This window comes from Anser brachyrhynchus (genome assembly GCF_964034855.1).
Source record: "Anser brachyrhynchus genome assembly, chromosome: 1".
Taxonomy (NCBI): Eukaryota; Metazoa; Chordata; class Aves; order Anseriformes; family Anatidae; genus Anser; species Anser brachyrhynchus.
The window spans coordinates 74,239,135-74,262,592 of record NC_137694.1 but is presented as its reverse complement, the minus strand read 5'-3'; the positions used below and the strand labels follow the sequence as shown (position 1 = coordinate 74,262,592).

Here is a 23,458-nt window from a genome sequence, read left to right as displayed (position 1 = left end):
GTAAGTTTGTGTCTTAATGTCAGTATTCAAGGATGAACAAATATATCTGGGTAATACACTAAAAGACAAGATGACATTTCAACATGTGTATATTTCATAGACATATCTATATTTGTAAGACTGATTTTTCTCAGGTGCTGTCTTGGTAGGAGTTGAAACATCTGGTTTAGCAGAATGTATGTTTTGCCTTTATTTTAGTGCTGTGTTTCATATCAGACTCAGCTAATACTTCAGCAAAATGAGGTCATGTAATAGGAGAATTACCAGGGCTTATTCTCCTCTAGTATCAATGTATACATTAGCATGCACCAGCAAAATACGGTTTACATCAGGAGACTTAATTCTCATATGCAAGACTCAAGTTCCCTGTGCAGAAGTAGGAAGTTAGAACCCCAGACCCATGCCGATGTGGGAGGCAACTTAGCCAGAGTGCTAGCTTTTATGGCATGAAGTTCTCAGGCTGTGAGAGCAAGCTCTCTAGATTGAGCAGCTGCCTCTGAGTTACTCGAAGCTCATTCTTATTTGCATTTAAAACCAGTGCCAGTACCAAAGTGGTTTAAACCCAACCTTTTCATCCCCCTACCTGTCCAGTTCTACTCTCAACATCCTCTTTCAGCCCTTAAAAATTGCAATGAGGGTGATTGAAGAAGGAGGTGCATAAGGCAAAGAAAAACTTAAAGCAATACATGTGTACACAGAAAAGACAGCTGTATGGCATCAGTCTGAAGAACTCCCAAGGACAATAGCAATAAGAGATTCTCAGCAGTGGAGGATGCAGATGTGAAGGAATAACAAAATACTTACTTTTAGTCACGTCTGCTAGTTGCTTATGTAAGTGATCTCGTTAGAAACAAGAAAGGCGCTTTGAAATAGAATTCCACATAAAAGGGATTGTTAAGATTGGCAGAATAATGGCATACCTAGTTATTGCTCTCCTTTTTGTCTTTGTTAATTGGTGTACTTTACAGGGCTGAGGCTAATTTGGGTTATAGTAGTATTAGCATTGACCTAATAGCATTATTTTTTTATTATTATTTTTTAAGTGGAGGGAATAAAAACTTTGCAAGACTTGTGTGTCTTTCTTTCTCTAATTTTGGAAAATGCTGGAAAAACAACATTGAAGCCACAGGGCATCTTGGACCAAGTTGAAGATTCAAGACATTCAGGATAATAAAGCACACCAGAAATTGGCGAGAATGGGGCATTTCTGAACACACATGATAATGGGCAGCCGTAGTTTTGAGATGAATTTATCCCTAATTTGTGCCAATGTTGCCGAGATTTTTCTTATCCTATAAATCTGAAGACCTGTAGTCAAAACATGAATGTCATGAAAACAGAGTTTCCATTCTTGATTGAAACTTGTCTGAGCTTCTTTTAGTGAAGCAGTCTCAGTTTTCTATGTTGATACTTAATCACCCGTTGACTTCAGTAGGTAACAGATCTAAATGGGACCAAAATGTCTGGACATTTTTTTGTCTTTGTCATGGAGAGACTGTCTACTTGTGAATGTGGTGTGCATTCAGCAATCCAGACATCACGGTATGAGAGTCCCATAAACACAGCTGTTTCATTTAGAAAATCATTAGGAGCAGTTGAGAGTACTAGAAACTGAAAAAGCCAGAGGAAAAAAGTGTGCTCTGGCAATCTACAAATTGATCTTCAACATTTTGTATATGCATATCTTCCCACTATGTTCATTGTAAAATATATGTACTTATACAGTCACACACACACACACACACTTCCCATCTATATAAAGCCTTCATAGAAGCATTTTTGTGTAATTATGCCTGAACACGTCTTTCTTCAATGATTTTAATGTGTTCTGCAATGCAGTAGAGAAATACATAAATTGACTGAGATCGATCCAGTAGCAGTTATCAGCAACAGTGGTTCAATTCAGAAAGTCCCCATGTTGGAAGTATCCCTTTGTACAAATATCCCATGTCCATTTTGAGATCAATTGCTGGCAAAGGTGTCTCAAGGAGCAACCACAGAGAGCAGCACCAGTTGATCATGGGTCCTAATTATAGCTTCAATACCAGCTATTTTCTTTGACTTTCAGTAAATTACTTTCCTGGCCCACAGTCCTCCTATCTTCGAGCAGGAATTAAACTCTTCTGTGAGGGAAGTTGTGAGGAGTAGTTAAAGTTCGCAGAATACTTTGAAGATGAGCTTCCATGTGAAATAGTAGTGATAATTTTAAAAACCTTCAGGCTGGGAATTAGTCGTGTGGCCTGTTTGATTTAACAACATTTATAATGGGACAGCAGTCTTTTTATTTAATATATATATATCCTCCTGTCTCAAGATAAGAGTGAGAGAAATTCAAGAGTTTCTTAGTCTCTGCTTTTGGAATGCTAAAAACACTAGCCAGGAATGATTTCTAATACTAGAAAACCTAAAATAAAATACAGAGGCAAAGTCAAAAACCACCAGAGAATAAATGGAGGGAAGGTGGGAGACATCGCTAAAAATGTCTGTATGGAGATCACACAAACACCTCACCTACTCTATGATTTTCCTGCTTTTTCTGGATCTTACTGGGCAAGGAAGCAGCTTCATATTTTTTTCAGAGCTAACATCTTCCTGATTATCAAGTCTCTTACCTTGCTTTTATAGCTCTTTTCTCCTCCAAGGTAGAATTGTCATTATTGTTCTTTAAGTACTAACAATATACTTGGCATTAGATGAGACATGCTGTCCTACACAGCTAGGAATTTGAACGTAGACTACGTAAATCAAATACATAGTACAATGAAACACCTGCCCTGGGGGATGCCAGAATAATGAGGTAAAGTGACCTTAGCCAGAATCAACACTAGAATTAGATTTAGAGCACTGCAAGCACTGTATGTCAAATAGTATGTCAAATAATGCCTTTGGAAACAGACAAAAAAAATCCTTTGGAAACAGACCCCCAAACAAACTGAAGACAACCAATCAAAATTCATAAATAAAGCTGTTAAACTTATTGGACTAACGGAAGCAGACTTCTAGTGACAGGCCGATGCACACATTTAGAGACCCAGGTACAAACTGCCACCAGCCATTTCACCCACGTACAGTGCAGAACTATGGGATATTTCACAATTAAATTTTCCTCATACGAAACAGACCTGCCCACAATCCTGGGCTTTTCCACCCCCATGCCTCGCCTAGTCTTTCCTCTGCCTTTGCCTTACATAAACCTCTCTGTTAGGTCCTCATTGTTTTCATTTCATTTTGAGCATTTGTTCATAGGTTTTACGGAATGTACAAAGTCTTATCACATGTCCTATCTCAAAGCAAGCACATTCATTTTGAATTAGACATAATTTATATAAAAATCACCCCACCAGCTTCTGATTACTCCAAAGTAATCAGAAGAAGGAAAAACAGCTGACAAAATGGAAACCACATTATGTTCCATGGAATGAGTAGATGGGGAACAGATGTCATTGCTGAAAGTGAGAGGTTAACCTGACATAAATAACTAAAGGACATCGGTAGGGAGTCCAATCAAGGCTGAATCAATGCTCTGATCTTGCAGAGCCTGACAAATCTTTTTTGCTATTTATGGCTTCATTCCTCCTCTGATCTCTGGGATTGCAGGTGGCAATTATGGAAGAAATTGTCAGGCATTTTTTCACTTTTTGTCACTGTCCAGCTTGTGAAACCTGTCAAAGATTGCCAATGAATGAGGAAATGGAGTTTGTCAGCTGGGATTTGAACATCATGTCCACAACTGCACAACTCAGGTTCTGCATTGTCTTTGGCATGTATATTCCTTGCTAGCTTCTATAAAGCACAAAAAACACCTATATGCTTCTTAGACAAAAAGCCTAGCATCACCCAGGAATTTTATTTTTGCTACTTAATAACTCACTTCTTTGTGCCATAGGAACAAGGCTGTGGTTTCACTACCATGTAAAATAAGAAAACTGAATGCAGGCAATGCTTTTATCAATTTGTAGATAAGTATTTTTTTCCATAAAATACTAAATATGGTATTCAAAACAGAAACCAAACCAAGCTAAAAAAATATCTTAGGATATCATCTAGTTCATCTCCCCACTAATGGAGATTGCAGAAGACCTTATCTGACACTGTAAATCAGGAAAGCAGACCAAAGCACGAAAGACAAATTTTACTCAGAGTTAAAAAGCCTTTTGGCTTACACGATTTTTTTTTGTCTGTATCAGGCCAGAGAACAAACTGTTTCCTAGACCCTGTTTGGAGACACTGGACTCAAACTTCATCCTTGAGGCACATTTTTCCTCTCTTCTTGGAAGACATCTGCATGTCATTTCCCAGTTCAGCCTCACTGTCCCACAGGGAAAATTGCTGTGACCTTATTCATGACTTCAAAGCCTGCCAACACTTTTCCCAAACACAGAGCTATAATCTCTGGAGCCTTCAGGAAGGGGTATGCAGACAGGGGCATCACTGCATCATCTCCTGCTAGAAAAACAGCTGGGGGGGGGGGGGGGGAACAACTGTTAATAAATTACTAACAACTCAACATCTTCCCAGAGATGTTGAACCCTTACCAGAAGTACAGCTTTTAACTGGTGAGCATTTGTACACACTTCAGTGAGCAGAAGTGAGAAGCATAAAGATAAAACCATAAGGCAGCATGCTGAACATTTTTGCAGGTGGCAGAATTGCTTTACTTTTACTTCTGTGTGATGGCTCTGTCCAGCATAAATAAGAGAGAGCCTGGAAGAGAGAGACAAAGTAAATATGTGCATGTGCACATGTGCATGTGTGAGGGAGAAGGAGGGTTGTGAAACCACTGAGACTTCTCTGGCAGCAACAGAAACCGAATTCCGCATGCAGGATCTGAGTAAGGCTCCAGGTGCTACATCACCATAGCTTTTACACTTGTAATGGCTCAGAGCAAAAAGCATTTTCTAAGTCCTTTTATCAACTGCTGAACTATAGCATCCTCCAAGAGTACATACCCTCCCCCATTTTTATTATTATTTTTGTCTAAAAATAGAAGCGTGATCATCTGGGATGTAGATGCAAAGCATAAATTAATGCATTTCCGTAGCATCAAAGGAGCCATAGCAAGACACACATGACAGAAGGACGATCTGTGTGGGCTCGCAGGAGGCAGCTGCTGCCCCAGCCTCTTCTGATGGCTGGGCTGGCACAGGCATCAGGGACCACTGTGAACACGTCTGCAAAGTGCAGTCTTTGCCAGGTGAAGGATGCACAGCTTAAAAGGGAGGTCAGACCAACGCAGAAAACAAGAGCAAACTTTCTTCTCGAAGCAAGAAGCCAAAGGAAGTCCCATCTATGGACTCTTCTCCCATGATAAATGCCACTTCTCTGGTTACAGAGCTTTAGCCTGCAGTACTGCTCTGCACAATGGTGCAATCATATTCTGCATTAATAGATGCTATTACAGATTCAGTATAGACTTTTCATATTGATTACCCAATTACACATTTCTCAATGTTTTTTTTCCCCTTCTACTTAGGTAATGTGATTACAAGGCTGCCACATTGTGAAGGTCAAGGCTATTTACACAGCTCCTTCATCTCCATAATATTCAAATTTCGGATCATAATTTCTGACCTCCATTCACCACCTTTATTGTCAGTGAATCTTGTATCATTACTTCCATGACTTTATTCAGTCTTACTCATGCCATCTGCCTTTCTGAGCCCTACCTCCTGACCCCAACACAACAGATATTCTCCAGTATTTTAAATAGATATTTCTGCATAGTCCACAAATACTGTCCTACTTCAATCAAATGCTCCTTCCTCTTCCCCATCAGGAATTTCTTAATGGCCACTAGTTCATTGATCTCCCAGTGTGCACACTGCAGTTGTGAAATTGTTTTTGTGTAGAACTGCAAGCATGTAGGAATAAAAGGTGCAATGTACACCTCCTCAGGTACATAGACCCCCACGTTTTTTCTCTTTTCTCCAGATTTCCTTTGAAGTAACCTCCCATTATATAATTTTGTTCTGCTGTTTTCAGGAATTCCCCATCCACTTTCTTTCTGATTTTCTGTATGCTAAACCACTTACGTAACACTCTCTTTTTTTCTGAAGGAAAAAAACAACCAGCACTAAAACTCTTGGAAGATGCTTCTTCAATAGTACTTATACCCCTTCTCTAAATACTTATTTAAAAACAAGCCTAAACCAAATTAGACTGAGGAAGAAAAAAAAAAAGGCAGAAAAAAAAAAAAAGCAGAAAAAAAACCAAACAACAAAGAAGCATCTTTAAACTCCTCTGATATTAATGATCACAGTAACTGTGGGATGTTGCTGGAGTGCAAAAAAAAAAAAAGAAAAAAAAAAAGAACAAATTGCAGTATAAGGTGAGTAAGGGCAAAAGGCAAATCAAGGAAAAATGAGGGGAAGAAATGACAGAACCAAAGAAAATAAAAATGACTGGATTGGGCTGGAAGGGAAGTGGGGATGGATGGAAAGCTAAGAAGACTGGCATCATACCGGGGAGAAAACCTCAAAGTTCAGAGACGTGTTTAAACATTTTTAAGCTTGCTGAAACCTAACCTAACTTCCAAACCCACTGACTTAAGTTTTCTAATACTAGACATATTCTCTACATAATTGCAAGTGACATGTGGAGAAAATGTGACTTTCAAAGTAATAGCTCTTGTAAACCATTTAATCTTTGCTTTATTAAAGACAAAAGGGGGGAAAAGTAAAATGACTGTCAGAGAAAGAGCACTGTTGTAGATGGCATTTAAACATCATGGATGAGTTATGCTCATGTTATGCTCATGAGTTAGCCTCATGGATGAGTAATGCTTATATTCAAGAACTGGTGCTGAATACAGTACAAAGGCTATTTCACACTTCTGTGACCTTTTTGCCAAGGGATTTGCTATTTCACTTCTCAATAATGAGATTTCTTCAGTGCTTAGAAATTCAGATTGAATAGGGAAAGCCATAGGAGCCCTGATGCAAGGTGTTTTTACTAAAAGAATTATCCTTGCATTTTATAAGTGAAAGATCAATATTAAATTATCCTTTGCATTGAAAGAATGCTGCTGTTTCCTTGCAGCAGGCTATCACTTCATGTCACACAAATCAATAGCTAACCATCACGGAAGACCCTAATTGCTGTAAAAGCAGCTTGAAAAAAAAATTCCCAAATGACCCTTGGTTGTTTTATCTTTCCAGCAAATAAGTGAAAGAAATGTACTTTATCCAAGAAATATACTACAGTCAGATGGGAACTCTGACTTGATTTCTGGCTCTGCAACTTCAGCCTTCAAATACAAACAAACAAACAAAAATATCCGGAACTATGAAATTATGTTGGTGGATCCCATTGAACATGCACTGATGTCAGGGAATGGCAGCATGTACCCACTGCTGTCACCTCCCCAGGAGGAGCAATCTCTTCTGTCTCTCTGCTGCCAGTTGAGGCACACAGGCAAAAGTACATGCAGAAATCTGTGTTGTGTCTGCAAATGAATTAATTTATTTCCCTAGTACCTCTGTTGCATGCTGGGCTTGAAAATAAGTTTTAATTAAAGGTATTAGTGAAAATAACACCTATTACTGCATGACTTTTGAAGCCATTTGCTGTAGGGAATTTACAATCAATCTACCATGTTTCCCACCTGTATAATAGGAATTATGTTTTCTTAATTCCTGTAGGTTTTGTTAAGATTTGGTTCAGGAGAAGGTGGGAAGCACTTGGGTATTTCTATGATAAGAACCATCTAAGTTCCCAAACAGGCTGCAATTGACTAATTTCTGATGCTTCCTGTTCAGAAAAAGGATGTTTGTTCTGCCTGTTTCTCTGAAGAACTTACTGCTTAAATATATTGTTAAGCATAAATTTCTTTGAAAATACCTTCTGTGAGTTTGTACTATAGGCTTCAGGAACTGATGCAGCTGCCAACTGCTGTACCATCCCTGGTGCCACTTGCCCACCCTTGCTCACCAAATGCTGCATGCATTTGTATGGACGAGTGTGTCACCATAACATGAGGAAACCGGACAGTTCAGCAGCTGCACTGGCAGAACGGAGGAATTGACATTAATGCAGACCTGCTGTCTCCATTCCACAAAGCATTATTTCTTACAAACTGATATGTGAGAGTTTTGAAGAAGGGTTCCTGCATCCACCTAAATCACAGCGGAAAAACGCTCAGACCGAGGTGCAGCCAGTTGCCAGATCAGCCCCAGGGGTACCATCACACCCTTGACACAGTCAGCCAGGACATAGGTGGTCACTGCTAAATTTTTTTGAAAGTATGTGTTAATTTAAATCTCTGTTAGGCTCTCCTGAATATTTTATGAAGGGAGCTGAAGAGTTTTTGTTTGCTCTCAGAAGCAGAGTTCACTTTCTGACTTTCTCTCTAGCAGCCACTGTTACAAGGGACTCCTGAAACACATGCAAGCTCCTGACAGCTTCAATTTCCTGCCAGGTTTGTAAAATCATAAGCTTGAGCAGTCAACAAGTACTATAGAAAGTCCCTGGATGTGTATCTAAAGATTATGCTTAATATGGGATTTGGCTTGGTAGGCCTCATCAGGAGTAGATTTAAACCAGAGCTTAATTCTTATGAAATTCAAGCCTCTTGGGTAACCAGAGCTTAATTCTTATGAAATTCAAGCCTCTTGGGTGATGCTTTGCGTGATGAGCTAATGGCCACGTGCAGGGCTGGAATCTGATCTCACAGCTAGAATGCAGGGCTGATTAGGGAATGAGAAATTAATGCCCTAAGTCAGAACATGAGCCTGTGTGGTTTGGGCCAAGATCCTTGTGAACGGTGTGTGTTCATTCCCCTGATGTAAGCAAGCAGCTTCTGAGGAACTGGTCTTAGGCACTCCAACGGCAACCTCTCTGTTGGAGACAAAGTTCAGGTAACCTCCTCCAGAGAAACCTTACGGACACACCAGAGGGGAGAAACTCCTGAATACACAGGAACTGGGCTAACTCCACCTGTACAGGACAAGGCAGCACGGTACTGTACTTGCTGAAGGAACTGCTGATGTATCAGGCCAACACCTCCACATCATACAGCACAGGGCCACACATCTGTATGGTGAAGTACCATGATCTGCCATGAAGATCCGACTGGCTACATTTAGGCTGTACCATACCTCAGTTAAAAAAAAAGAAAAAAGGCAGGATCTGGCTGCCTCCATCCGGGGAACTATGGTGGTCACTGCTAGCTTTTGGTCACATTGCTAGCTAGATTTTCACGCTACCTATGTGCATGCTCTTTGAGGCAATGCTAATTAGTCTAAGGAGATCACCAGGTTAGCCCAGCTGTGCTGGGACCCGAACTGACACCTCCAACAAGCACAGATCCTAATTCAGGGCCTCACAAGGTGAATAAAGGAACTGATTTAAAACTATTTCATATCTATATATTCAGCATGGTAGATGTATCTATTTGAATTGAGAAAAACATGAACTTAAAAGGAAACACAGGGAGGTAACCCTTATTAGTAAGTTTAAGCTACAGATCATGTGCTTTGTGCTCGGCTTCCTGTTAAATGACCCTTATTGACTTCAAAATATCTCTGTCAAGGGAAACCTTCAAAGCTGACACCTTCACAAATTTCAGAGGAGAAGATTTGAAAACAGTGAGTCTTATGCCACTTGCTCCCTGTTCAATGCTCTAGTACTGAGCTTGAATAATATCATGAATCTTCTTACATGACATCCTTACATTGGTGTAAGCCCTTGTTTTTAAGGTACTACTGATTAAAGCAATGTAAATGAGCATTCAGCAGGATCCAACAGCTTTTTCACAGATGGCGTACTACTAGAATAATATTCATTCAGTGTCGAAGAATTCCTTCCAAGAGGGGCTTGGTAGGAAGTGGACAGGAAAAGGAGGCTCAGTGGTGATCCCTTATACTGCTTCTTCATTACTGCTGGCATACACAAATAAACTACTCAGTGTGCTTACCAGATCTCCAGACACCTAGTGAAGAAATGTCACAACAAATCATATGCATATGCAGGACACTTAAAAATCACCTGCTCCTGCAAAGGAGATTCAGGGACAAAGCCACACACAGAGATCAGACAGATCGGCGCAGTGGATTCCAGCTTTCTAACTGGCCGCCTTGGTCATAGCGACCATGAAGTGGTTGAGTTCAAAATTTACGGTGACAGAAGGAAAAGTGCCACCAAAACCTCATCCCTAGATATGGGGAAAGCGGACTTCAGGCTGCTCAGGGAACTAGTCAGCAAGGTCCCCTGGGAAACTGCTCTTGAAGGCCTCGATGTCCACCAGTGCTGGTCATTCTTTAAGCGATGCCTCCTAGAAGCACAAGATCAGGCAATTCCTAAATATCGCAAGTCAGGCAGGCGGGGCAGGAGGCCGGCGTGGCTGACCAGGAACATTCTAATGGAGATTAGGCGGAAACAGAGTGTTTCGCTACTGGAAGGAGGGCCAGGTGTCATGGAAAGAACACAGGGATGCTGTTCGTGTTTGTAGGGAGAAAATTCGTGTGGCCAAAGCACACCTAGAGTTGAAGCTGGCTGTGTCTGTGAGAGAAAATAAAAAGGGCTTTTTCAGATATGTGAATCGAAAAAGGAGAACTAAAGAATACATAGGGCCGCTCCTTGATAAGGAAGGTCTCCTCACAGACAATGACATAGGCAAAGAGGAGACGCTTAACGCCTTCTTTGCCTCTGTCTTCAGTGCCAATGATGGGCTTCGGGACCCGGGGTGCCCTGAGCTGGAGGACCGAGACAGTGGGGATGACAAACTCCCAACCGACCCTGAACGTGTGCGGGATTTGCTACTCCACCTGGATCCCTACAAGTCCATGGGTCCGGATGGGATTCATCCCCGGGTGCTGAAAGAGCTGGCGGATGTCATCGCGGAACCTCTCTCAATTATTTTTCAACGATCCTGGGAATTTGGAGAGGTCCCGGTAGACTGGAAGCTGGCAAATGTTGTGCCGATTTACAAGAAGGGTCAGAAAGAAGACCCTAGCAATTACAGGCCTGTCAGTCTCACGTCAGTGCCTGGTAAAATCATGGAGAAGATGGTTCTCGAACTTATTGAGGCGCACCTGGGGGACAAAGCAGTCATTGGTCCCAGCCAGCATGGGTTTGTGAAGGGTAGGTCCTGCCTAACTAACCTGATTTCCTTTTATGATAAGATCACCCGTATGATGGACCAAGGGAAACCAGCTGATGTGATTTTTTTGGACTTCAGCAAGGCTTTTGACACGGTTTCCCATAGGATCCTACTGGACAAAATGTCCACCATACAGCTAAATAAAAACATCATACGATGGGTGAGCAATTGGCTAACGGGCAGGGCCCAAAGGGTTATGGTAAATGGGGCTGCGTCAGGCTGGCGGGCGGTCACCAGTGGGGTCCCTCAAGGCTCCATTTTAGGGCCGGTACTTTTCAATATTTTTATAAATGATCTGGATGTAGGAATAGAAGGTATTTTGAGCAAATTTGCTGATGACACCAAACTTGGAGGAGTTGTGGACTCGAATGAGGGTGGAAAGGCCTTGCAGAGAGATCTGGACACATTGGAGAGCTGGGTGATCACCAACCGCATGAAGTTCAATAAGAGCAAGTGCCGGGTCCTGCACCTGGGACGGGGAAACCCTGGCTGCACGTACAGACTGGGCGATGAGACGCTGGAGAGCAGCCTAGAAGAGAGGGATCTGGGGGTCGTGGTAGACAGCAAGTTGAATATGAGCCAGCAGTGTGCCCTGGCGGCCAGGAGGGCCAACCGTGTCCTGGGGTGCATCAAGCACGGCATCGCTAGTAGGTCAAGGGAGGTGATTGTCCCGCTCTACTCTGCGCTGGTGCGGCCTCACCTCGAGTACTGTGTGCAGTTCTGGGCACCACAGTATAAAAAGGACATGAAACTGTTGGAGAGTGTACAGAGGAGGGCTACGAAGATGGTGAAAGGCCTGGAGGGGAAGACGTACGAGGAACGGCTGAGGTCACTGGGCCTGTTCAGCCTGGAGAAGAGGAGGCTGAGGGGAGACCTCATCACAGTCTACAACTTCCTCGTAAGGGGGTGTCGAGAGGCAGGAGACCTTTTCTCCATTAACACCAGTGACAGGACCCGCGGGAACGGGGTTAAGCTGAGGCAGGGGAAATTTAGGCTTGACATCAGGAGGGGGTTCTTCACAGAGGGTGGTTGCACACTGGAACAGGCTCCCCAGGGAAGTGGTCACTGCACCGAGCCTGTCTGAATTTAAGAAGAGATTGGACTGTGCACTTAGTCACATGGTCTGAACTTTTGGGTAGACCTGTGCGGTGTCAAGAGTTGGACTTGATGATCCTTAAGGGTCCCTTCCAACTCGGGATATTCTATGATTCTATGATTCTAACTGAACTGAAGTTTCTAACTAAAAAGAGCCCAAGAAAACACTGCAAGGATTCATTCAGAAGCCAGCGATGCCCAGCTTCTGCCTGGGAGAACCCAGCACTGCTGCTTCTACACCTCACGTCTAAACTTTGAAGCCTGTTTGTGTGTATCAAGGTGAAACACCACCAGCAACAAAGGGCTAACAGAATGAACTTTAATGCAATTTTGATTAACAGAAAGCACTGCCTGTCAACTTGAATAATTTTAAAAATTATTTCCCACTTACAAGCATTATGAAAGATGCAGAGGTAGACAAGCCACTGATAGCAGAAACTAGCCTCAACCTGGTTTACACACTAGAATGACAAAAATGTATCAGATGTGAGTGCAGAAAATGAAGTAGGAACTCCCAGAGCCAGCCATTCATCACCCAGGCATTGGCACAACTCCAGTGACTGGATTGGGAGGTGCTATTGTTTACTAATGTAAGTATGACAGGGATTTAATGCCTTTACTAGAGCTCATCGATCCTATTCCTAGCACATACTTATTCAAATATCAAGGGAAGATTCACCCCGTTGGTCATGCACTATGCCTTTCTCCTGTGCATTAGAGGCACTATGGCCCTTCTCCTGTGAGTTAAGAAGCAGAGAAGCACCCGTCCCTCTGGATTTGGATACACCAATTCCAGAGAAAGCCCAAGCCAACTATACACCCTAGGTGAGCACCCCAACTAGGTAAAGAACCTCAGGCCTACTTCCAAGCTCAGGTGAAGCTCATCCAAGCAGTGATGTGCACAACACAAATGGAAATGATGCATAGTGGCAGTGGACATGGCCAGCACCTCCAGGTTTATGGGATAGTAATTTAATTGAGTTTGTATATGCTGTGGAAGAGAAGAGTGCAGAGAGGATGCTGCGAACAGAGGCCCTGGCCAAAGCTACAGTTCTTATATCTTCAGAGGCTGCAGTGAAGCTGGGGAGAGCACTCTTTTACCAGCTGGGATTCTCTCTTGGCCATGGGAGTGTCCAGAGGGAGAACCCAGGAGGAGCTGATGCCACCCTAGAGTTAATATTTGGAGGAAAGCTGGCTGGAATGGCTCTGGGAAGGGCTATTCCCCTTCCATGAGAGCACACACTGTACCCCAGCAGTGCTAACAGCACCGTAGCATACTTATTTTCACCCTGAACACAAGCTTATTCCAGTCAGGCCAAATTTCAATAGTAAGATGGTGTTCTCATTTAGGGCATGATCCATTATTCCATGCTCCTGTAGATCTCACAGAAACTCCCTGGGACTCCTGACTTTCAAATCTGTTTTACCATATTTCGCCTGGATGTCTCCATGACTGCCTGTTAGTCAGCCTATGATTAACTTTACTACTAATAATAAATAAAACATACTGTTCTTTTTTCATCTATAAGAAAAAACAAACAAACAAACAAACAACAACAAAGACCAACAACATTTGTATGCCTTAAGCACAAATCTGTAAACTCTCTCAGTTACAAATGCTTAATGATCTGGGAATCTGGCAACAGTAGAAAAGCATACCAGTAAACATTAGTGAGCTGGCAGCAATGCCATGCTGGAAACTATGTATAAAAAGCAAAACACCTAAAATATAGACTATGAATCATGTAACAGGGTTCATTTCAGAGACCTTTTGGATGCCATGTGAAGAGTTACTGATTTTTAATTCTGTCTGGTACAGTATTCCCTTTCTAAATTTCTGCTATAAAGTCCTAAAAAACAGCTGGGGACATAGATGTGATCAGAGCAGTTATCTAACTAACTATCTAACTCAGTAACTATTAATCATCAAATAAAACTCAACTGTTTCAGAAAACAGATAAAAAGGCAATTAAACAGAGAAGAAGGAAACCTAAGTTACATCAATCAGGTATAGGCTAAACGGAAAAGCTGATGCCATGAAATTTTGTTTCTTTCCAAAACCTTTATATGTGAGGAGCTGTGAATTATCATTCCATTCCATCTTTGCATTTTACAGCTTTTTAGAAACACTGCTGCTACAGCACTGTGACCAAAGTAAAGAAGGGCATGTGCTAAATGCCGTGTTCTGTCCCAAGTGAAATACTGAGTCTCAGCACCCCTTGCTCACACGACTCTTCTTAGCCCCATAAAATATTTACCAGTCATATAAAAATGTTGCTTTTCTTGACAAGTCCACATTCTTCCTACACTTCATTGTACTGATATAGTCCTTTTGAGAAATATGGGCAACACCCTTTACTCAAATCAAAGGAACATGATTTATGTTGCAGAGTCACTCATTTCTTTGGTGTTCATGTCCTACAATACTGTTTTTAATTCCATGACCAGAGAGTATGTTTTAAAGGATGTGTTTGCTTTATTTAGTAAAACAGTGAGCAGTGCTCAATGAGCAGCTGTTCAATTTTTAATTTTATTCTCATGATGCAATGTTTGTTCCATGCTTTTTTTCACTGAAAAAGAATTCAGACTGTTTTTAAGACAGAACAATTCATTTCTTCCTGGGTATATTGATGTCCTTTACTACCTTTATTGCCCTTTATTTTAGTATGCTGGGATTCACAAATGTTAACTGACCTTTACAAAACAACTCTGACATCAAAAAGATGATTATTTTTGATTTCTACATGAAGGAAAAAAAGCACAGATAATAAAGGCAAAAATACTCATGCATCATGGGTGCCCAAAGCACAACTGTGAGCAGAAAAATTCCCTTAATTGTGGTATGTGATGTTCTCTCAGTGGTACAAGTAAATAGCTGACCGTGACGGTTTGTGGGATGATCAAAACTCTGTGAGTAAAAGTCTTGCTGTCATGGATTTGATATTACACAGAGGGAAGATGCCCAAATGCCAAGAAAGAGCCTTTGTCATGATTGTGGTGGTGGAGAAAAGCAGCATTGTTGTAAGTCCCCCATCAGTACTCTGAGCGCAAATTTGACACAGTGACCCCCGGCCAAGACCCAAATAACAAGGTGAAGAAAGACAGTCTTTTTAAAAAGCCACATAGGACAACTGTGCAGGCCAAAGGTAAAGAAGCCGCAGCAGCAGCATACAGGCTCAGATGAAAAATTTTGGTATGTTCAGTAGGATAAAAGACGCTGCTTTTCACAAACAGGCTTGTGCAGTCATCCAGTCACTGCCACCTGAGCTCTGGCACTGCAGGATGCTGGACATTCATAAAAACATCTAATAACAATTCAATTTTTCTTTAGTCATGCCCTACTTCACCTTTTTTTTTTCCCCATTTTCAGAAATCTTACTATTTTGCATAGCAAATTCAAACCTCTAGCCAGATATGATTCTCCTGTAATATGAAGGTATTCAGAACAAAGAGTGAAATCACAGCGCTGGTGAAGTCAGTGGAAATACCTGAATTTCACTTCAGCCAGGATTTTATGTCATCATCTGGGGTTGGCCTTGGCAAACTCCACATGTGAATAGCTAATTAATGGAAAACCCTTCCCTGAACGACACAGAAATGAAATGCAGATGTTAAAAGGAAATTCTGTTAAACCTTGGAGAATAATAAGATTTTCATTAAACAACCTCATTTGAAAACAAATGTAAATATAATGATGCCTATGATTCTTTTGTACTAATTTTCCAGTTATTTGAATAGTTTTGCTTTAACTCAAAATATATTAAGTTCAAATATTCAAATATTTGCCATCTTTTATTCCACCACTAAAATATTTTCAGTTCTGATAATTTAAATCCACAGTGTTTTGTCTAGACTTGCAAATAATCTAATTAGGAAAACGAACAGTCCCAGTGACTTATATAACTTAGCAACCATCACCAGTGCTAAAGTTCAACTACTCACAATGAATTACTCACAAGATATTCACATGGAAAACTTGTTTTGAAGAAATACACAAATCATTTCAGACATCCAATCTCAGCACCTCATAATCAGCTCATAACGGAAGCAGACACAGTTAGACTAATTGTTCATTATAAATTATTCACTCAGCTCTACACTTGCTATTCTAATCTCAATTGATATTGATGTTTATGTGTGAAAGGAGGAAGAAATTGCACTTTGCAGACTGACTACCTTCAGACATCATACACTGTTTGTTGTGATTTATGAGGGCTTCACATCAGCAGTTGCCTGAACTACAAATCAAGCCATATCCCCATTCACAGCCTCTGATGCCTGCAGGTGACACAGCTATGACATGCTGATAGAAACTCAAGATCCCAAACACATTATAGCTAAATAAAATGTGTGTCAATCTGTAACTTAAAGGATAAGGTTGCTTCAAAGGATATTTTGTTCCTGCCAGTGATTAATAACTACCTTCTTTTTTTTTTTTTTCAGCAAGTTGCCACTATTATTTGAAATCTAATTTGAATTAAGAACTACCTCCCAGACAGAGGGAATGAGGAGCAAAGCTGTCTTCTCTGGGAAGATGGTTGTCAGAGTTCAACTAACAAGTCCTGCAGGCATTCAAAGCAGTAGAGAAAACAACAGATCAACTGGAAAGTGCTGTGCATAAATAGATTGGGTAGACTATTCATTTTATCTATGCATATAAATAAATGCATATGCATATGCAAATGAAAACATCTGCAGTGGTTGGATCAGTCTGTGACATGATATCTAGCCAATCTTTCACAGAATCTTTTTACAAACAAACTTGAAAGAAGAGGCTGTGTGAGTTTGGTTTCCAGTCACAGGGCTTCCTCACTTTCTTTCAAGATGTTCAAGATCATTATTAAGCTGACGCACTGAACTCTGAAGTTTTCTTAGAATGCACAAAAATCTATTAGGAAAGAACACCTTTATGAATGGGCTTTAGGAAATACCCACACCCACCTAGTACATCTGGTATTACCTATGGCTGGAACACGGGGTGATGGAAGCACATGAGAGAATCCACCTCCAAGTTCAAAATAACCTCCCTCTCCTCTGACCTGGGCAACTGACAAAAGAAAATTCGAAACATCCTAGTGAAGTTTTGTTTATCAGCTTAATGGCTATTTCTCCACCTATAGAGTAATCCTGTCTCATTGCTCAGAAGGTTAACAACAAGATATATACCATGGTCTGTTAAATAGAAAATATTCTTTATAAAAATTTGCTCTATTCCTTATCTTCCCCGCACAGAGAGTGAAGGGAGCCTGGAGGGTGCTGATAAAAAGGATTGTGCTAGACAAATGAATGGAAAGGTGCTGTACCCAGCCTTTAAAACTTGTCACTCAGAATAAGCAATTCATTGTGCAAATAAGCTGTTTCTACGGAGGCCATTTAAAGGGGGAATGCTTGAATACTCTTCTTTTTCAGAAATAGAGAATTGAGGCGCATTTGTGGAAGATGTGGACTGAATACAAACTGTGTAGCCAGAGTAAAGATACTGCTTGTATCATCACTGCCGCCCCTTTTAGCATAGACTTCATTCCTTAAAGAAATGAATTAATCATTTTTTTATTCACTTCATACCAAATGGAAATGCTCATTTCCTGAAAATATTATATGTTTTTAGTGGCATGAGAAAGGTTTTTTTTTATATAAAGTTCTACTGTACCTTTCAAAAAGAATGTACATCATATATTCTGAAGAACCTGTAAGAGCTTCAGAGATGTACTCTGACCACAGTATATAATTTTCTTCATGCAAACCTATTAAAGATGTACTTTGCAGTCAGCACAGGATTAGATTTTGCCCTTTGCTGGGCTCATCCACTGTATTCAAAGCACTAAGCAGAATTTGACTTGCTGCCTAGTCAGTAATATATCAAACTTTAGCACATCTACGAAAATCCTCCAAGTCACTTCAGACTGTTGTTTTTGCACATGAGGATCCAGATCCTCAGCAGGGTCAGTGCAACAAAGTTAATGAACACCAGTTACCACCAGGAAAGGACCTGATCTAAGATCTTAGCTAGAAGTAGGTAGCATTTTTAACATTTATAAAATCTCTTTTAAATGCATCCTTCCAGCAGATCTTTAAAGACATTTTCACTGTTCCTCTAAAGCTACTTCAGGTTCCTAACAAAATAAGTGATTGTGAACATTCACTTTTTTTTAAATGTCTACTTGCCATATTTATGATTATTTTCTTTACTGTTCTCAACACCACACTATCTGTTCTGAATCCGCAAAGACCATGAGCACCTTCACTCAATCTCTGCTATTTACAGATATCCATTGCCCCATCAGATAGCCTTGCTCCATCCCCTTGAAGTCAATGGCAAAACACTAAATTCAGGAGAATGGATTTAGTCAGCCTTGTACTAACATGTTAACACCCGCAGGAAAAGGATATTACTTAGGCAAAGAAGGCCTCCATCTTGTGAAATCCCTGAACCATGTGCGACTCCACTTACTATAAACAATGAGGCTATTCATAACCTTAAGTATGTGCAAGGGTAAAGCAGGTTTCCAGACTAGAAAAGAATTAACAGCACGCATGCTCTTCACTAGTAAAGTATTTTGAAGAGAGAAATTAGAGTAGTACATCATTAACCTCTGAAGAGCCAGTCTCTGCCTGAATTTCCATGAGAACCACATTCTTACCTGACTTATGTGGGAATAAAAATGTTGTTTTTGCAGAGTTACATTGTTTAAAGGTAAGGAATGGGGTATTGAGATAATGCTTGCAGTGATAAGAAAACTTAGCAGGTGACCTCGTAAAATGCAGACAACCAGACTCCTTAGAGCAATCAGGTGAAAATCACTATGTTAAGTCAAGCCAGATAAGGAGAGAAAACATTACCACCTCAAAAACAGGCCAGCAACTGAAGGCCAGGCATTGTCTGTGAAGCATCAGATAGATTGTGAACCTGGATTACCCACTCAGTGGGGAAACAGGGGAGGGTCCTGTCATCAAAAAGTATATAAACTGTGTTTTGGAACCAGTAGGTGCGCTCCTGCTTGTGGGACGCCTGCCATTGCAATTACTACTTCACTGAGATCCTCGCCTGAGCCCAAGTTATTGGCTACGGAGTGTTATTCACACTTAGGATATACATGTTCAACAATACCCCTGTCTGTACTTTCTTGTCCTCAACAGCCTGGTGAGCATAATGTCTTTCTTTCACATTTATTGTCAGATCCACTTTCTGGCTTATATGGATGAACTCCTTTATCCATTCTTGTAGTTCCTATCTGCTTTGCACAAAGGAAAAATATGATTCAGGAACCTGAAATGATTTTGTAATGTTATTTCTTCTACATTTTCCTTTGGCTTCTAAAAACCTCCAACTATTTGCAAGAAAAAATAGTTCATTCTTTAACATTTTTTTTTCAGAAGAAAACAAGAAGTCTGAATTTAGCAGAACAGTTCCTAAAATCATAATACAATTTATATTCAAAAACAAACAAAGGATTCATTTTAGATGCTGAAAGCAAATGTATACAGTGAGCAAGAGAAAGAGAGCTCATTAGGCTTATTTCAGTGGTCCTGCCATGATTGTTCATAGGCACCTCCCAGCCTATTTGCACAATCACTTTGTGAGGAAAGAGAACATTATTCCTATTCCACAGTTAGGGATCCAAGATCCAGAGAAGACAGAAAGGTATCTGTATCATGTAATTTGGTCTGCTTAGTATTCCTCAGTGCAGAGAGACGGCCTTTCTTCTACAGGGCACAAAAAACACCCAAGTTAGGATCCTGCTTTGCGTCATCACTATTGAAACTTCTCTCTTCCCTCAATGATTATATGGGAAAATTTGTATCTCCTGAAGTCAGCATTTAAGCTAGGTGCCTAAAACTAGGTGTTGAGAATATATTAAGTGCCAAAAATGAGAAGAAAGTCAGAGATGAAGCCGAGCTTCCTTTGCATGTCTTCCATGCATCTGGCCTGGTTTGCTGTGCTGCTCTTTTGCTAGGGAGCCATTGGCTGATGTTGTATGTCCCCAGTGCTTAAGGAGACCCGGCACGTGTCCTGTAATAACACAGATTAGAACCAGTGTGCCTGCCAAAGCAGAAAATTGTAATTTTCAGAGATGTAAGGCAGACAGAAGTGTCTAAAGGACCTAGATGAATTAGCCCAAAGTGCAGGAATACTTCCAAACAGCTTTCTGAAAAACAAAATGTCTCTTCTTTCTAACTTTGTAGAACTTATTTCTTGTTGTGATTGTGTTGCTGTTCCTACAGGATGATGCAGAAGCACGGCATGATTCCTTTGTATAATAACGCCTCCTAGCCCATTGGGAATGCTCTAGATACTAGCTGGCAGATGGTGGACAATAACCCTGGAAGTGTTACAATAAGTATTTTTAAAGCCCTATGCACAAAGGTCCTGATATGGGAATGCTGTGCCTTTCAAGTTTGCAACACTGTGATCATTTAAGAATAGCCATTCACTTTCAGGTGATTATATCAGTCATTCTCTTATTTATTGATGCATTTTCCAGTGATTAATTCACATCTCTGTTGGTAGGAAGCTGTCCATGTTTATGCAACAAAAAAGCTAGCTCTCCAGGGAATTTTGCATGAAAGTCAATTCACAGACAGAAGAACCTACTTCTAATCTCAGGAGCAACTTGGTGTTTCAATTATTTCACTGCTCAACTGGAAATTAATTTTCAGAGCTGCAGTAATTTTATCTGTCTCTTACAATAAGTATTTTTTCTCTGTTTATTTTTGTTTGGATTTTTGTTGTTGCTGTTGTTTTTTTACTGAAAAATAACAAATTAATTCATCTGTGCAGTATGACATTGGTAGAACTTTATTTTTTTCTAGAGTGACTCAGTTAAGGGATTTTCATGTAGATGTGTAATGATTACCTTCCAATGGATCAATAAGAAATTACTACAGCATCTAGATATGGGTACTAAACAATTGCTTGAGGAAATGATAGTTGGGGTGAGAAGCTGAAAAAATACTGAGACTTTCTAATGTAGGTCTAAGTAGGCCATGTAGACCCACCCATATGGGACTTAATTAAGGTACTCTGTGTAAAAAAACACAGCAAAATGAGCTTATATTCAAAGTACTATACAGGAAGAATCTCATTGACAGTTCTTCACTGAGTCACCTGCAGGCAAGTACAAAGGGATTATTCGGCTGTGTGACACATATTGTAACTCACACGTTTTTTTACAGCAGCAAACACTATACTCCTAACAACACAGAGAAGCCTCTCAAGACTGTTCTAGAAATCTTTTCTCCAGGCTCGGAAAGCTGTTTCCATCCTCCCTTCCCACACAGAGTAACACTAGTTTTCCCAGAGAAGGAGTCATCCAAGCCACTATTTTTCCAGATTGGTAGGAAGGGAATATTGAAATCATCTGGCATGCTGGGAAGCACGAGTCACTTCACATTGTGCTACATGTGAGTGACAGTGCAGTACTGAAACATGGAAACATTCTGGATGCCAAAATGCAAAATAGAACCATCCAAACCAAGATATTTTTTTGTTGGTGGTATTTTTTTTGTTTGTTTTTTTTAATGTTTTCCGAGGAATCATGAACTGAGCCAAATGAACTCTAAATTATGCCCAGTTTCTGTGAGCAGCCCAAGAAGGGCTGTGAGTGAGAAGGCTCCCTTTCATCTGGCTAGATGCAAAGGATTTGACAGAACAAGAAAGCTGGGAGCTACACCGTGCCTTCTTCTGCCTCTCTTTGAAGGGCTCTGTCCTTCTGCCAGCCCCAGCCAGGACGGCTGATCTCTGTCTCTGCACCAGATGGCTCAGTTGTGCCGGCGCTTCCTACATTCCCATCCTTATGAGTACACTTGCAGGAAATAACAAACGTGAAGGCCTAGCTAAGCAGCCCTTTAACGACCATTGCAGATGAGAAACAGCATACTGAGTGCTTAATTCTTTCTCATTTCCTTCATTGCCAGACTAGAGTCAGGCATCAACCAACCCTGTGATAATTTCTACATGTGTTTCACTACCCTATATAAGATTTTTTTTTTTTTTTAGCATCCAAGCATCTTGCTTATACTACTCTACATATATTTGTTCCTGGTTTTGCTGGCCAAACTCCTTGGTTTTGCTTGCTAAAAAACACAAATGAAACCTGGCAGGAAATGGTTTTCTGAATAACACAAACCTGATCTGAAATCACCCATGCTCTGACCTTTTTGTCTGGTTTCAGAAGACTGACAGAAAACACCCAAGCTGATTCTTTTCTTTGGTGCCAATTAAATTAAATGAATTCTACAATTCCAATAACTGGGCAGGGAGTATGTTAAAGGATCTTGAAAAATAAAAAGCCTTGTGGGAAGTCCATGAGCTTTTAGGCCCTAGCTGTGCTTAAAATGGACACATCATGATATGGACAATAAATAAACGCACCAAGCAGTTGACTTTCAGATGAAAGTCAATCAGTAGGGTGGGGGTCCAAACTTCTTCATTATCTGCCCAGCACTCAGTGCTACTGCATAATTCGTTTTGCACTCAAAGCACTAAGTGCAATAGAAAGGGCATATTTTATAACACCCTTCAGTAGTGAATGAATGTGATCGAGAGAAATTTCTTCAGAGTGGCTTTCTGTCTTATCATACATGCTCTACTTTTTCAGCATGTTTCATGGGAATGCTTTTTTGGCATTTATAAGCATAATTTCAAGTATCTCTTTCTTAGAGTTCTGTATCAGAGGACATGACTCAATTTCTTCGTTATAATAAATCTCCATCTAACTGAAGAGCCTGTCAGGAATATATGGTACTCCTCTGCTCTAAACTGAGTGAGTGAATTCACCTGTCCTCATGAGCATCTTATTACTATTCATCTATATTATCTAGAGGAGAAAGCTTTCCATAAAGCCATTTCAAGATCTTAAGATGTCTCACTCATAGAAAGAATTGGATCCAGCTGCAAAGAGTCATTCAGGATTTCTGGTACTTCAGGTTCCTGACTGATTCAATTTGAAAGTCAATCACTTGATATTTTTACCTCATTGTGCCTTCCTAGTGTATTACCACAGAATGTACACCAGGGTTAAACAATGCTGGTACTTAAAACTGACATACCTGTACCTTCCTGCTCCTCACTGACTCAACTGATATTTTACCACCAGATCTGGTGAGTGTTCAGTAAAAGCCATTAGCTACTGAACTTGTCCCAGAAATTTAGTGGTTTTCTATCTGTCCCTGTCTTCATTTTCATTAGAATTTCTGTATTGTGCTAGGTTTTGTACACATAGACTGAATTAGAGGGAATGACTCCTTTTTGCCTATCAACTGCAT

At 40.6% G+C, this 23,458-nt stretch overlaps 1 protein-coding gene and 1 long non-coding RNA gene across 10 annotated transcripts in view; one reads left to right on the top strand and one right to left on the bottom strand.

Moving 5' to 3' along the window:
- The window catches only part of LOC308198611, a 219,763-nt gene that overhangs the window by 119,370 nt on the left and 76,935 nt on the right, over nt 1-23,458 (bottom strand). The gene's annotated exons all lie outside the window — the stretch shown is intronic.
- LOC308198492 (polycystin family receptor for egg jelly-like) overlaps nt 1-23,458 on the top strand; it is a 106,506-nt gene that overhangs the window by 61,413 nt on the left and 21,635 nt on the right. For 2 of the 3 annotated variants that reach the window (XM_080600970.1, XM_080600969.1), the window contains one exon: nt 16,637-23,458. This exon is cut by the window's right edge and continues 21,635 nt beyond it. The gene's annotated coding sequence lies outside the window, so the exon portion shown is untranslated. The remainder of the gene's footprint in view (nt 1-16,636) is intronic. The other variant, XM_080600971.1, reaches the window with a different exon arrangement.